This window comes from Chrysemys picta, chromosome 6 (assembly GCF_011386835.1).
Source record: "Chrysemys picta bellii isolate R12L10 chromosome 6, ASM1138683v2, whole genome shotgun sequence".
In the NCBI taxonomy this organism is placed as follows: Eukaryota; Metazoa; Chordata; order Testudines; family Emydidae; genus Chrysemys; species Chrysemys picta.
Window position 1 is genome coordinate 20,280,112 of NC_088796.1, and position 16,423 is coordinate 20,296,534.

Sequence of the window (16,423 nt, forward strand, 5' to 3'; positions counted from 1 at the left end):
AAATATTTACATATCATAGCACATGCTATAAAACTTCTGAAGTTGTTTGCTGTGAATGCCTATTGCAGTTATGTAAAAATATTCTCATTACCCATGAAGCCATTGAAAAATTCACATTTTTGCTGGTTTTGCAAACATCAATCTATTCTACATCAGATTTCCATATTTTTCACAGAATAAATTCCCTTTCTGATTGGATACAAATCTAAATCTGGCTTTGGTAAACCTTGTAGGTCCAAACTCAAAGAATATTTTGGGGAGAAAATTACCATTTTTGAGATCAAGTGACTAAAACAAAGCTCAGTTAAATTGTGATGGCCGCTGGGAGCTGCTTGCACAATAGGTATTTAATGTACATCTACAAATACTAAGCCAGGACCACTCTCTTCTGTGGAGAAGTTGGCAGAGAGAGGCCAGAAAACTCTGTGAGGCTCACAACATCTTCTGTAGTGGGGGATAAGGTAGCTGTGGAGAGGATAAAAGGAAAGATTCTCTAGGCCCCCAGGAACAGTGGAAGAGGTTAATCCTTGATCTGCTGAGACAGTAGACATCTTGTGTATACCCCTTCATAAGGTTCTTTCACTGACTTCTGTTGCCTTGACAGTCTGGCTACTGAAGGAGCCATTCCATCATTGTCTTGTGTAGGAATGGCTGTGGAGGGGACCGTGCATGAGTTAATATTGCTTCTCACTCCCAGATTTCCACATAGATACCTGATGGTTTAACAGTAGATGCAGATCTCTTGATTCATCCATTCCTGCCCTTAAAGTCCTGTGGAGGAAGACTCACCATGGTGTCCATGGGGTCCCAGGAGAGCTGGAGGGGATACTGCTGCAGAGATCACTCCTCACTTTCCAGATTGTCACAGGGAATTCCACTCACATTAGGTCCACTCCTCCTATGTTAGCAGTGGGAGCAATTCCATCTGGATGATTTTATTAAGCGGCATAATTTACAAACATGGAAAAAAGACTTTAATGATGCTGTAACAAGCTGTGTTCCAAAGACTACTGTTCAAAGTTGGAGCAGAGCTCCAAGTACAAGTTTCATTTGGTGTATTTGCTGTTGGTTTCCTGTAGTTAATTAAAAGAACCTTAGAGTGGAAACATTAGCTATTACAGTTCCTCTTTTTCTCTCTCAGCAGCAGCATGCTAGGATACAGTATGTCAGAGCAGAATTGATTTAGGAATTCTGGATCTTTATAAGAGAGAAATATATCAGAAATCCTCATAAAAAATCTTTGCATGCATTTTCTTTTTTTATCTTTGTGATGTTGGTAATGAATGAGGCATAAAGAAAATGGTAGCACTTTACTCTGCACTTTAAAATATTTATTGTCAATTAAAATAAAACTGTAAATTCTGTCATCCCTTCATATGCAGTTATACTAGAGCAAGCACCCTTCTAAAGCCCTGTTTGTAGTAACATATGTATATTGTTTCTTTTTAATTTACTTAAATTGCATATAAGATTTAGCACAAAAGAGTGTGGTATTTTTTCATACACTTCATAATATAGTTGGTAATCGTGATCAGCAATAGAACAAGGTGCTGTCCATTGTATATATTCTGCTAGATGCAGTTATTAGATTTCTGTGAAATAGGGTGTTGTTAATGGTCAGGATTTTATTGTCTGGTTGAAGGAAACAGGGAGGCACTTCAACTTTGAAGTCAGAAACAATTATTTTGTATGTATTCATTTTTCCTTCCAGCATATTTTTATTCAGGTTTTGAGAAAGATGGTTGTATGCAGAGAAATTACATCTAATGATTAATACAATGATGGATGTGGAGAATCACCTTTTCCTTAAGAAATAATAAATCAGCATTTATTTGTGATGGGTTTTTTACTTAAAATTTTGCAATATTAGTGTCACACATTTAACTAGGTGTCATTTATAAAAACTATCTGTAAAATATTGACTCATAGTACCAATAATCTGCATTACAATATTATCCTTTTTCTTTCTAATAATTAGTTATTTTGTATCATACATAAATGTATTAATTTAATACAAAAATTTCCTGTGCATTACTTTTTAAAACATTTGGGTTACAACAATTAAAATATTAAATGTTAGACCCTAAATGTATAAAACCTGATGCATTTCAGCCATACACCTAGAATTTAGAACTGTTATGCATTTCAAGTGTCTATCTATAAAACACTTATTGCTTTTAGAAAGCAGTTAGCATCCCTGTTGTATTACATCATAAGTATTCCAAATAAACATCACTTTCTCTCTTCTAGTCATTGTTTATAATTTAGTGTAGAGAGGATCTGTTTAATCGTATTTCTCTTTAGCTACATAGATTTTTTAAGCATATTTTAGACAAAAAGTATAGATTCTTTTTTTTAACTAAGTATTATTTTTACAGTCCTTTTGCTTAATGTTAGCTGCATATAAATGTTGAATTATTTCCCTTTTTAGGATGCTTTCCTGCAGTGGTAATAGTGTATTGTGGGAAGTGGAACAGGGTAGTGTCCTTCCCATGGCTGTATTGATTTGCCCTTCAGCTGTTTGCAGTGCATAGAGAACCTAGGGCCTTGTTGTTGATTATCTACACAATGTCTCTGTGAACATTATTGACCCACTGCCGCTTACTGCCTGTGGCTCTTGATTTTTCACACCGTCTCCATGACACTCATAATAAAACATACTATCTTATTGCTACTCAGCTCTGGAAGCCAACTGATCTAGCCTTAGAACAACTGCTACATTTCTGGAGAACATTTATTGTATGTGGAGTAAAATGTTGTAGCAATTTTAAGATTGTGTCTTGTGCTCTGTTTTAGCAGATCCTATATACCAAGGTTCAACACCACACTATAAAATTTTATTTTGTTGAAAGGAAAAAGGGGCTTACAAGTCTTACACTGTATTTTTGAAAATGAGAATGAAATTGTACATGTGGTTGTACCAGAACTATTTTTGAAACATTTCCCTAATGAAGGGCACTTCAGAAGAGTAAAAGATAGAGAGACCTGGTGAAGATGTTAATCTGAGACAATTTTCAAAATCGTAGAAACTTGAGTGATGGATACTAAAATAACTAGGATAGATAGAAATCTCATACATACAGTTTGCCTTTCACTTAATTAGCTGTCAGCTTTTAAAAAAAAATTACCAATGCATTCTCTGTAACTTGATTTTGTAGTAATTTATAATAGTCCACCAGTGTATTAACACCATTATAAGCTGTACTTTGGGCCATTTCTGTAGAATACAATAGTATATTTTTCCATAAAAGGGATTATTTATTGTTTACCTGTAGTCAATTCTGTTATGTTTGGAATTTGTTCAGTGTTTAAGGCTACACATTCTAAACCTAGTGCTGTTTAAATTGGAATAAATTAATAGTACTATATTCATTAAAATAGGTACCTTTTTGAAAGACATTTTGAAAAATGATTGGATTTATTCAAGTTTTGCTATTGTCTTGACTTAATTTTTGCTTTGGTACAAAAAGAGTATTTTGTGTGAGTCAGAAAAAAATAACACAAAAATTTTTTTTAAAGAAATATTATGCTCAAACAGTCGTTAGGAAATTTTAAAAGGTGGACTGCCCTTTTAGTTAGTAAGGGCCTGCCCAGTCTCCCCAAGTGATTAGCAAGACTTCTGTGAAGTGCAGAGCACTAGTTCCCAGGAAGGACCATAGTACCTTGTAGGATTAGGTTTTCTATTCTATTTGTGCTCTTGCACCGTGTGTTAACATGGGATCTGTGCACCATCCAGAGGTGCATTAAGTAATTTAACTGGCATTGGTTACGTATGGTGCCTCTCCCACAGGGGAAAATTGTGTATGGATTATTTTCATAGATTTGAAGGCCAATGGGACCATTATGAGCATTTAGTCTGACCTCCAGCATAACACAGACTGTAAGACTTCCTTGAATTAATTCCTGTGTAAGTCAAATAGCTGTGTTGAACTAAAACATATCTTTTAGAAAAACATCCAATCTTCATTTTAAAATGTTCAGTGATGGAGAATCCACCAATACCTTTAGTAAATTGTTCCAATGATTAATTACCCTCACAATTAAAAATGTGTGTCTTACTTTTAGTCTGAATGTGTCTAGCTTCAACTTCCAGCCATTGGACTTTATTGTACCTTTGACTGCTAGATTGAAGAATCTTCTAGAATCAAATTTCTGTTGCTTATGTAAGTACTTACAGACTGTAATCAAATCATCCCTTAACCTTCTCTTTGATAAACTAAACAGATTGAGCTCCTGGAGGCTTTCCCTGCAAAGCATGTTTTCCAATCCTTTATCATTCTCGACACACTTCTCTGAACCCTGTCCAATTTATCAACATCCTTCTTGAAGTGTGGACACCAGAATTGGACATAGTAGTCTAGTATCAGTCACTGCTAAATCCAGAGGTATTATAAACATTTCTACTCCCACCTGATATTCCTCTGTATATGCATCCAAAAATGTCAGTAGCCCTTTTAGCCACAGCGTCACACTGGGAGCTCATGTTCCGCTGATTATTCAACATGACCCCCCCAAGTCTCTTCCAGAGTCGCTATTTCCCAGGATAAAGTGCTTCATCCAGTAAGTATGGCTACCTTCTTTGTTCCTAGATATATAACCTTGCATTTGGTTCTATTGAAACGCATATTTTTGCTTGCATTCTGCTGATCAAACAATCCAGATTGCTCTAGAGCAGTGACCAGTTCTCATTGTTTACCACTCCTCAATCTTTGTGTTGTCTGCAAACTTTATCAGTAATGATTTTATATTTTCTTCTAGATCTTTGATAAAAATATTAGAATAGAGCCAAGCACTAATCCCTACAGTATCCCACTAGAAACATATCCACTCAATGATTCCCTGTTTATAGTTGTCTTGAGATATATTAGTTGTCCAATTTTCAATCGTTTTAATGTCTGCCATGTTAATTTTGTATTTTTCTAGTTTCTTAATCAAAATGTCATGTGGAACCAAGTCAAATGCTTAACAGGAGTCTAATTATATTACACCACAGCTATTATTTTTATCAACCAAACTTGTAATTGCATCAAAAAATGAATTCATATTTGTTTGACAAGATCTATTTTCCATATACCCTTGTTGAGTGGCATTAATTAATTCTTTATTAATCAAGTTCTGTATCATCTGATCCATTATGTTGCCTGAGCTTTATGTCAAGCCTGGAATTATTTAGGTCACCCTGTTTATCTTTTTAAATACTGGCCCAACCACCGATTTGTTCTAGTCCTCTTGAATTTCCCCAATTTTCCAAGACTTATTAAAAATCCACATTAACATTTTACAGAGCTCCCTGGCCAGCTCTTTTAAAATTCTTGGATTTTGTTGTCATTGTGAAGCATTATGCATTTTTTAAAATTGTGACTTTTTGCATTTGGAGTGGCAAGGGTTGACATTTGAGGTTGTTCTTATTTCTACAGTACATTCAACAGTTCAGAGCCAGCCCCTGAAAAAGTTCCGTCTCCTTCACAAACAGTCTTCACCCTTGCAGTAACTCTTCCATTGTGCCAAAAGAGTGGAGTTAATTACAGTTTTAAATCCCAGATTATCAAGTAATCTGTTTACATATTCTGAGCCCAAATTATTCAGAACTTTAGAGAAGAGGATTGAGGATTTGCAAATTGAAAACAACTGCGCGCACACGCACATACACACACACCCTGTGGCCCAGATCCTGAGCATTCAGTAAGATCTGCTAACATGCCAAAGAACCCAATCCTGAGCTGCAGGTAAAGAGTGCTAGGCGCAGCTGAAGGGAGGACAGGAAACAAAGGTGGCTTTAGGCCATCTTTACACTCCCCTGATGCTAGGGCAATTTGGGTGATTGTTCCCCCAGAATATATTAGGGTAGCCTAAAGGTTTACTTAATCTGTGCCGTTTACCATGAGTAATTCTAGCAGCATAGGGATGTCCTGACCATGGCCCAATGCCAGAAGATTTGGAAAGTAGTGGTGTAGGAGCTGTTTTCATAGCTTGGGGTGGCTAAACTTAAAGACCCTCCAAGGTGCATACAACAATCTTCAGAAGTTCAAGAGCTGTGGTGCGCTTGCCTGGGCTTGGGGCTTCAGCTGAGCCCTGTGGGGCTGAAGCCCCATCAGGCACCTCCTGCTCTGCAGGGCTGAAGCCCCAAGACCCTCCTCCTTGCTGGGCAGAAGCCAGAGATAATGTGGGGTCTGGGGCCACCCAGATTTTTGCCAGAGTTTGCTGCCTCGCTCAGTCACATTGTGCTGCCAGTCCCCCTCCCTGCATGGCAGCTGCTGGAGTCGACAAGCTGGAGCTGTGCCCAGGGCCTGTTCCAGGCACCAGCTAAAGAAACAGATGCTTGGGGCGGCCAATAAGGGGTGGCACTCCGGCCGCTATAGGGGCGGCACGTCCGGGTCTTTGGCGGCAATTCGGCGGCGGGTCCCTCAGTCCCTCTCGGAGCGAAGGACCTGCCGCCGAATTGCCGCCCAAGATTGGAGCAGTGCGATCGTGCTGCCGCGGCCTTTTTTTTCTTTGCCGCTTGGGGCGGCAGAAAACCTGGAGCCGGCCCTGGCTGTGCCTTGGGTAGAGGCAGTGGCAAACAGCTGGGAGCTGCAGAGAGAACCATTGCTTTTGCTGCTGCTTCTTCCCAAGAAGATAAAGCAGCAGCTCCTCCCTGCAGCTCCCACCTGTCTGCCGTTGCCTCTCCGTGTGGAGCTAATGCCTGGGAGCTGAAGGGAGGGGCCACTGAGGGAAAGAGGGAGTGTGTGATTCAAGCAATTGGGGGGGGGCGAACCTTTAAATTTTGCTCCCTCCTCCAGTCTCAGGAGGCACCAATCATCTCTGGCAGAAGCCCCGAGCTCCCCGAGTCTGGTAGATGGAGAATGGGGAGGCATGGGGGCTCTTGGAGCCACACTTGAGCTGCATGTGGCTCTTTTACAGTTAATGAGCCACATTTTGGCCACCCCCATATCTCTAACCCACCAGAGGATTCCTTTAATCCGAGGGAATCCTTCTGGGGCAGAAGTCTCTGGTGTTAGGGCGGCATTTTTAATTAGCCCCAGCATACTGCAGGAGTGAGACATCCAGGTGGGCAAGATCAACTGTCTTATTCACATGAACGTTGAAAAGTTTGTTTTTAGTCATATATGTGTCAACAAGGAAAGATCTTAAATTCATAAGCACAATTTTTTAATTCTAGGAATTTTGTGATTAAATTTGTTCTTAATAAAATTTCACGAAAACAGTAGTTGAATAGTGTTTGTCATTAATTTTAGTAAGATAGTTATTAACAACTCTTCTAGGATTTTGTGATTATTTACAATGGCTTTCTAGCTTATTTATGTAGGAAATGCTTAATAAAAGCAATTAACAGATTGTATGATCTGAGCAAATAACTCACAACAGCAAATTTTTGATTTTAACAATTTCCTTGAATGTACTCATAAGTTGCAATTATTTTTCTCGTGTCTTTTTGAATGAATTGATTGTAAATATTTAAAACGTGAGTTCTCTTTGTTGAGATTGCCCCGATAAATCACCTGTTTTGTTTCCATTTCCTAACTACATGAGCGCACACAAGCACTTCTAGATCAGATAAGTGCACGTGAGAATTTAGAATTCAGATTTTGCTAGTATTTGTGCATGTGACTTTGATAGTCACTTTCCCCAAACACTTTTTCCAGTGAAAGCAAACTTAAAAGTGGCAAAAACATGGCTGAAATGAATTAATCTAAATATTTAAAGGAATATTTGCTGAAAATGTTTTGCATTATTTCCCAAGTTCCGCTCATTGTTATACATGCAGTTTCCCTTCTGAGTTGACCTTTAGGCGGTCTGTGCTAGGAGTGTGATTTCCTGGTTTGTGTACACATTCGCGCGCTAGCTCTCATCGAGATAGCATGAATATAAATAGCAGCGTAGCCATGGTAGCACAACCAGTGGCAGCAGAGACACAGCTTAGCCGAATACAAACTTGCCTGAAAGCCTGTGTACATACTCAGCGCAGCCAAACTGTGCCTCCACGGCCACTACCTGTGCTATCCCAGTTACACTGCTAGTGCAAGCACAAGTATGTTTACCTGAGCAGGGGACTCACACCCCTAGTTGATAGTGTAGATGTAGCCTTCACCAATGTGAGGCTTTGAACTCTTGGAGTACAGTAGTATGTTTACAATATACCGTAAAATATGTTCAGTGCAGTTCTTTGTCCTCCCAGTTGTTCAGTGAAGAAAAAATGGTGTTTGATTATATGAAATTGGTATCCCACTTAAACCGGAGTATTTCAGTAGGTTTTGTTGTTGTTGTCTTGGAACTGTGAAACCTCTTAAGTGTATGCAGGGCTTCCTCTGACTGAGTTATCAGGTATTGCAAAGGTTAAGCCTTATCATCCGCACAAAAAAGGTTGAGGTTTCATCAAAAACTTCCATCCTCACAACCTGTCGACCACAATTTGATGATTATTATTGATTATTTCACAGCCTTTCACTCACTCTCTGCCACTGCGGCCAGCCTTGATATACAGATAGAGCTGCAGTCCAGCTAAAATAAGACTCCATCTTGATAATGGACTGAGATGAGATACTGTTATTTGATAAAGATAATTGATGTTTCACAGTGAATTGGAAAGCAGTTCTGAGTGTACCAGATCTGTGACTGTGTTCCATCTGCAAATATGGTAGCTGTTTACAAAACAGAACAAAAGAACTATAGTCAAACATTTCATGATAGCTTTTATAGAGCTTAGAAGTCTTTATTTTTAAAGAGCTCTTTTTAAAAACATTTTCCCATTTCTAGGCCATCATTGAAAATGAAATAAAGCAGCACATTGTTGCTACCATTGAGGGCAAAGAGAAGTTTGTTAAAATCTTGGGTGCTATTGATCAGATAACTTGCATACTATATACTTAAATTCTGTATTGGGATGATGATGGTTCATTCTCCTGTGAGCCTGGTATCTTAAGGTCAAAGCTAAATTTCATATCGACTTTCAGTTTTTTAACATTTTACATATGCTGTGATTTAGTCTAAAAGCCCCATTTGATTTACCAATCATAAAATATTATGAAATCTGGCAAATGAAAGTCAGACATTAAATGTGTCTAGATTTCTCAGATCTCTCTCTCAGCTTTTACCCCATTCCTCTAAAATATAGTGCATGCTCACTGTAACTGATTACATGCATTTGTTGACCGTGTGTCTTTCAGCAGCTAGATTTAAGTTGATTAAGGTATCATTCATCTTATGTGCTGTTCATCCAATTTCTTTAAGTCTTGTTATCACCTTTGTAACCCCCTAATTAAGCAATAAGACTTGACAGGGAGTAGGGTTATCATGAGATAATGACACCCCAAGTGTGTTATGAAGCACAAGGTTCAGCTGAGTGCCTCTAATCCTCTAGGGGTGTGATTATCTAATGATAAACATACCACATTGCAGCTCATTGATATTATTGCAGTGTTTTCATGCTGCTGTAGTTGTGGTTGAATGCAATTTACATTCCAAATATCATTTTTCATTGATTTTATAAAATGACAGTTTGATATACTCTAGACTCTGTGCAAAGTTTCAGCTCAGGAGAACATTTATGTATTAATTTCTTAATTTGATTTGTTATTGAAAGATATAAATGAGCAAAAATGTAGTAGTTTATGACAAGTAGTCTGTTTTAGTGAGTTGGATGCAACTGAACAAAGGGGGGATTTTAAATTCACAATGAAAATGAAAACTGAAGTTAGCAACTGCTTCAGGCGGTAATCTGCAATAGAAAATGTAGCTTTTCTTTCCTTTATAGGCACACTTTATTTTAAAAAAAAATCCAAAAAGTTTTCATATTGGAAACAATGTTGTTCCTAACTCTTTGTTTTCAACTTGATCTTAAGTTCTCTCCAAAGCAAGTGTAAAAGTAAATCTTTTCTGAGATAGTTTTCTGTAATTATCAATAAATTAGTTGCAAGCAATTAGCCCACAACATATGTGATCGTTATTGCTTTCAGAATTTGAAATAAACACTGTTCAAAGGACTGAAATTTTAAAGCCTGATAAGTGGTTAATGTATTTATTGTTCATTAGGCTCTTTCTTAAGTATTTCTAATACATTTAGTGTGTGCCTTAAACACACAACTATTCTATAGCCTGGGACTGATCTAAAACATACCCAGTTATTGTTCAATTAATTCATTTTTTTAAAAAACTTGGAATGCAGAAATTGGAGATGTTCCATACAGTTAAATAATATACAATAGTATATGAATGATTTTTTTTTTAAAGGAAACTGAATTCTCCCAGAACTATGTACAGAGTTGGGATTATGATACAACCCAATTCAGAGTTAATGCCGACTCATTGTCTGGCTATGCTGAAAGAAGGGCAGGAGACATTTAACATGGGTTTAATCAGGCCACAACTTCATTATTAGATGTCTGGGACTACCCGACAGATAAAAGTGTACAGTGCAGGTAACCCCGTGTTTATTCCATAATTACCCATGGGGCTTTTACAAGCTCCCCTTCTTTTTCCTTTCAGGTCCCTCCAGCAAATTTATTGCCTGGACCTTTCCATAGCCGGGGGGCTTCCACCAGCTTCCTCTCTTTTTCCATCCAGGTCCCTCCAGCAAATCCATTGCCGGGACCTTACTATCCACTCCCCTCGTAGGAGGGTTAAGATGGGCTGTAAGAATGGGGAGTTGGCTCCCTGCTGTACCAATCATAGGAGTCCCCAACCGCCACCTGTTCATTCCTTTAACGAACAACTCTTTTTAAGTCCTTTTACAAGCCATTTATCTGGTCACTATATACCTTTCCTATGGAATACCTGCAGTGGACATCCGCCCTACACTTAAATAATGAGTTGCGACATATGGCCTACTGCCCTTCATGCCATGCATGAACAGAGCCCTTCCTGAACCCGCTGTGGGGGAAGGCGAAAAAATCCCCACTGCACCCAAGCCAATATGGTGGTAAGAGAAAAATTCCTTCCCAGCCTCCCTAACAAAAAGGGGTGGCTAACATAATGCCCACAGCAGGTCTTGACCAAACTTGGTACTTTACCACGTAAAGGGGAGGGAGAGTGGGTCCTGCTTCAGACTGCTCCCTGTAAAAGGGAATCTTCAGCCCAAGGCAGCCCCTTTTAAACCTTGCATTCCTAGGGGCTGAGTCAGTGACCACGCTGTCCCCTTTTACAACAGTTTTCATCTTCTCCTCCTGCTCCCTCCAGCCATAAAGCATTGTTCCCTTCATTTGGCTAGCCAATCACACACACACCCGCTTAAAGATGCAGGGCAGTCATGTGCTTAGGGTCTTTTTTTCCTCTCTGTTCAAGTAAATTACAGACTTTGACTTCATGTTAGTTTAACTTTATATTACCTTACTTTTGTCAGTTTTGCATTCTCTGTATATACATACAATAGGTTCAACACATGTTTGCCATATTAGACTCTGAGTTCTCTGGTTAAACTGCCAAAGAGAAAAGTGTTTGAGTATGATACCAATATTTAGTCACTGGAAACCACTCTGAGATCACCAAATGCAGTCAGTGTCACAAACCACTGAATTGTTGTCTTTTCCTTAAATGGGTACCTGGTTTGTTTGGGCAGCTGCTGAGGAACTGGATTTTAAAGAGTGACTGATCACAAGAGCTGAGCAAGATGGTTAGAATTGCCTGGTCTCTTACTGTTTCATCCATAATCACCGGAAGGCTGGAGGCCTGGGTGGGAGGTCTCTTCGGCCTTTTTGCAGACCTCTCTCTCTCTCCCTTCTACTTACATCGTATTCTGGAATAAGCTCCCTTTGCCCTGAAAATTCTTAGAGAATTTTTGTTAAGGAAAGTTTAACGTGAATTGGATGGGTGTTTTTTGAGAAATCTAATGTTTTTCCAAAAGAATATCTCAAAGTAATTTGGTCTCAAAACTTCTGCTTTGTTTTGTACATTCTTTCTCAATAAGTATTCATGGACTGCCAAGGTTGGGTAGGAAAAGTTTTACTTATTAAATGTAAAAACATTGAAGCTGTGGGAGCTACATGAAGAGGTCTATGATAATAAACACCGGGAGAGGTGTTCAGAAGTTCTAAGCACCATTAAAGTGTCGACAGAACTTTCAGTTTGGTTAGAAAAGATGATGTTGGGATATGAAATTAGGGGAATGATATTTGGTTATACCCCAAGGAATTATGTGCCTACGTACTTTTACAACGTTATAAAATGTATGACCATGCATTGTCCCATAATATTGCACAATATCCCTTAACAGAGAGATACTGTAAAAAATGTTGGATTACACTGAGGGTCAAGGGAGCATTTTGCCAGAAAATGCCACAACAAAGGTTGCACGTTGCAAATATACCAGAAAAAGAGAGTAAAAGATTTTCCTGGACAGGTATTTGAAGATGGCCAAAAACTCTTGCAAAATGTGCAATATTGTTCTGGACAATCAGAGGAAATCAACAATTTCAAACCACCTCCCCAAATCACAGAAGTATTTAAAGAGAAAAGCTTAATTGTAGGTAGGATAACAAAAAATGCAGCATACACTGTCAGCATGTTTCAACACAAGCACAATACCACAATGTGAGTGCCTGGGTGTTGTCTGCGACTGCGTCTTAACTTGTGCCGCTGCAAACATACTGCTATCTAAAATGGACCATTCTTTTGTACATCTGTTTCTAAAGACTCGAATCCAGAATGATGGTGCAATTCCAGAAGGTTACCAGCTTCAAGATGCATATCTTATAGATGTCTACAACACTGAGAGAAATAAACTTAAGGACAAAGTGAAGGATAACTACGTTAGCTATATTAGATTAAATGACTGACAATGAGGGCTGCTATGTACTTCACATTTTACTCGCACTACTGGTAAAAGGTGGTACTGGGAAGGTGTCTTCCTATCTTGCTGACATTCGCTTCATGCAGAAAACAAATCACAGCACCATGTCTCAAGCAGTCATTCAGACTGTGCAAAGTTACGAAATTGCTTAGAACAATGTGGTTGTCTTTGACACAGATAATGCTGTACACATTAAAAAAGCTTACAAAACTCTACTGTCTGGGCCTTTTTTCAATGGCATCCACGTAACATGCCTTGCTCACATAATCAGTCTGGTGGGGGAAAGTTTTCATAAGCCATTCAAGGATGTCAAAGAACTGGTAAAAGCTTTCTCACAAATGTTCTATATGGCAGAGGGGCAGGAAGATGAAGTACTTAAATTACCTTAAGCAAAAAGTTCCCAGTCCACAGTGGCACACGACCCAGTAGCAACTAGATGGACCAATGAGGAGTCTGGTGGCAGCTTAAAGACTAACAGATTTATTTGGGCATAAGCTTTCATGAGTAAAAAACCCACTTCACATGCATGGAGTGAAAATTACAGGTGCAGGTGGAACAGCTGGTTTGCTACTATTCAGTGTCATGAAAAGCACTTTCAATATTATTGCAGCTTTGTTGAAGAAGAAATTTGTGAGTGAGAGAAAGGCAACTCAGCACCACAGTCGTGGGAACTTGGAAAAAGTGCTATCAGATGAAACCCTGTGTTTAATGGTGAAGATCAAGTTGCATTTTATCAATGAAATTTGCAAGCCAATCAATGACGTAATGGCTACATTTGAAAGCCAGAGACCATGCATTCTCTTTGGTTTTGAGAAAATGGAAGAACTGCTGTTTTTCCTTGAGACACATACTCATTTTTCGGAGGAAACCACTCAAAGGTTTCTCAGTGCTGAAGATGTCAACAAGGTAATAACTGATCAAAGTAGCAAGTTGGAGCACCTGTTCCATTTGGCTGTTGACAATTCAGCTGAAAAGCTGAAGAAGTACATCAGTGATATTGAGAGTGGGCAGCCCACAATTAAGTTCCTGAAATGCATAAGGATTTTCAACCACAGAAGAGTTCCTGTAATGTCTCATGTCAAGGAGGATTACGCTTCAATTCCTGGCTTCAGTGACATTTCAGCAGAGGAGTTTGCTTTGTGTACTGGGGAGATGACACCTGACGTGATCAAGAGAGCTCTGTGGTCAGGGGAAATTGACATCGCCATGTTTTGGTCATCAACAGCTGACCGTCTTCCAAATTTGAAAATATTAGCTTTCAGATACTTAAATGCTGTAACAAACACAACTTATGTTGAGCGTAGCAACTCGCTGTATAATCTTGTCCTCTCTGGTCTGAGGCGCTCTCTTTCAGAAGACAACTGAAAGAGCTCATGTTCCTTTTTATTTCAGTCTTGGAATTTAAAAAGACTCTGTGTTAACAAAATATCCATTGGTTTAGTCTTATTGATGCTTTATTTTTTATTTTATTTTATTTACCTGCTGTGCTAGTATTTTGATAAGCAGTATGAGAAGAATGCAATATAACTGCACAATATTTCTCTTACTTTGCACAGTACTTGAGATACTGCAAGGACTCAAAACATTCTTTTATTTAATTGCTTTTTGTTTTGCACTTAGACTTTGAAAAGATGTGAGCATCAAATTTACTTCAAAAAAGGGGCGTTTTGCTGAAAATTATGAAAACTAATCTCAGTTTAACAAGTCCTTATGTAACAACATTATTTAGTTTTAAAAATCACACCTGCTGGGTTACTTTTTGTTGTTGTTCAAGGAATGATAAAGCACTACAGTAGATTCTGTGATAAAATGTGCTATGTCTGCTTCATATAAATACAAAATATCTGTATATATTTCTAAAGAAGGTTCAAATAGTGTTATATTTCATTAAATTTGTTTTGAAAAGTATTTAATTTTGCATCATTTTGATTTTTTCCTTGCGTAATTCCCTGGAGTGTATTTGGTCATGACAAACCTAGACTAAATTCAGACTAGTGGTCTCAAGTGAAGGGCTCTGTGTCCTCTTAAGTCTCCTAATCTTCCATTGTGCCACAACTACTGTATTGCTTCATTGTAATTTTTTTATATCACTAAAGGAAAAACTATAATCCTGCTAAGGTTGTGACACAAAAAAATAATTTGGGCATATTCTGCCATTGATTACATACATATGGCATCCATTGGCTTCAGTGGAAATAGCTCTTATAACATTTTTTCCCAGAGGAATGGTGAAATATTCCAAATAATTATCATTAAATAGCCACAAAAGTAATCATAAAGGCAGTGGTTGTCATTGTTCATCCGCCTGGAGGACGAATTGCTCTGTTATGCTGCTTTCATATGTTGGTAAACCCTATTGCCCTGTTGTACTACTGAAAATTTGAAGATACTTAATACTTCACAGCAAAATTCTACATTTCCTTTTACTGATTCGATATCACAATCTTGGCTTTTTTTTTAAATACGAAGGGGGTTTTTTCATTTTGAAATAATTCACAGACCTTTGGAGGTTACTTTTAGAACAGGAATTATAAAAAGCAACCAAGACAAAAATTTGGATCATAGATTAAAATACTTGAAAACAGCTTCTGTTTCTTAAAGGAGTCCCCTTGTTGAGCACTTGAAATTTGCTGCCTATTATTTTGGAGATTTCTCAATATTTAAGACTGCAACAAGCTTCTATTATAAAACACTGTTTTTAAGTCTCCCTGTAACTTTGACTTGAAAATTGGTTTGAATGGGGAATTACTACATTTACACTGAAGGCAAAAATGTTTCTTGCCACAAAGTGTGAATATAATTAAACCGTTTGGCGACGGGTTATTAAAAGATTACCTGGCTTTGATTTGTAATGTACACGCTGTTCACGTCCTATGAAGAGTTGATTGAGGGAGCTATAGGAGGAACTGAATACTGTATATTCATATGAACATAACTAGGCCTAAATATTAAAAATATTTATTCTAAAATGTTGTTATATTTCTCTGATTAAATCTAACAGCTTAATTTTCTTCCTTTCTATTTAGAATAGCACTTCATATTGATTAATCAGTTTAGTCAATTAAAATTGAAGTCAAAATGAGACATGGTCTATGTAAAGCAACCTTAAAACTAGTATCTAAATCTAAAAAGAGCTCATAATGGAAACGAATAATTCATCTCACTGAATAACAGCTCATTCTTAGTTTCTTACCTATCTCTAAAAAGCAACAGAGAGTCCTGTGCCACCTTTAAGACTAACAGATGTTGCTTTTTACAGATCCAGACTAACACAGCTACCCCTCTGATACTTGCCTATCTCTGTTAAGCCAATCAGTCCTCTGTAATCACTTCTTTAACCTACCAGTTGTTCCTCGCCAGACATGTGTCAGTAGTGAAGAGCATCCTAGTGAATGATGTATAGCTAGGAGAATAGGGCGGGCTGTTTTTATGGGAATAGCTGCAGTGCACATTCCTTGTGAATTAGAAGATTCTGCAGATGAGTCTTCGTACATAAAAATCTTACTGTGCCATACAAAAACAGGAGACTATAAGAAGTCTGAGTTTGGTTCTGCATATTTCAAAGTTAAAAATAGTGTTGAGCATATGCTGTAATAAATTCAGTGTGTGTCTGAGTAATTTTCTTGCTCACTATAGAAATAA

General features: G+C 38.1%; 1 protein-coding gene across 7 annotated transcripts in view; it reads left to right on the plus strand.

The window, feature by feature from the left end:
• WDR7 (WD repeat domain 7) overlaps positions 1 to 16,423 on the plus strand; it is a 343,609-nt gene that overhangs the window by 291,854 nt on the left and 35,332 nt on the right. The window lies entirely within an intron of this gene.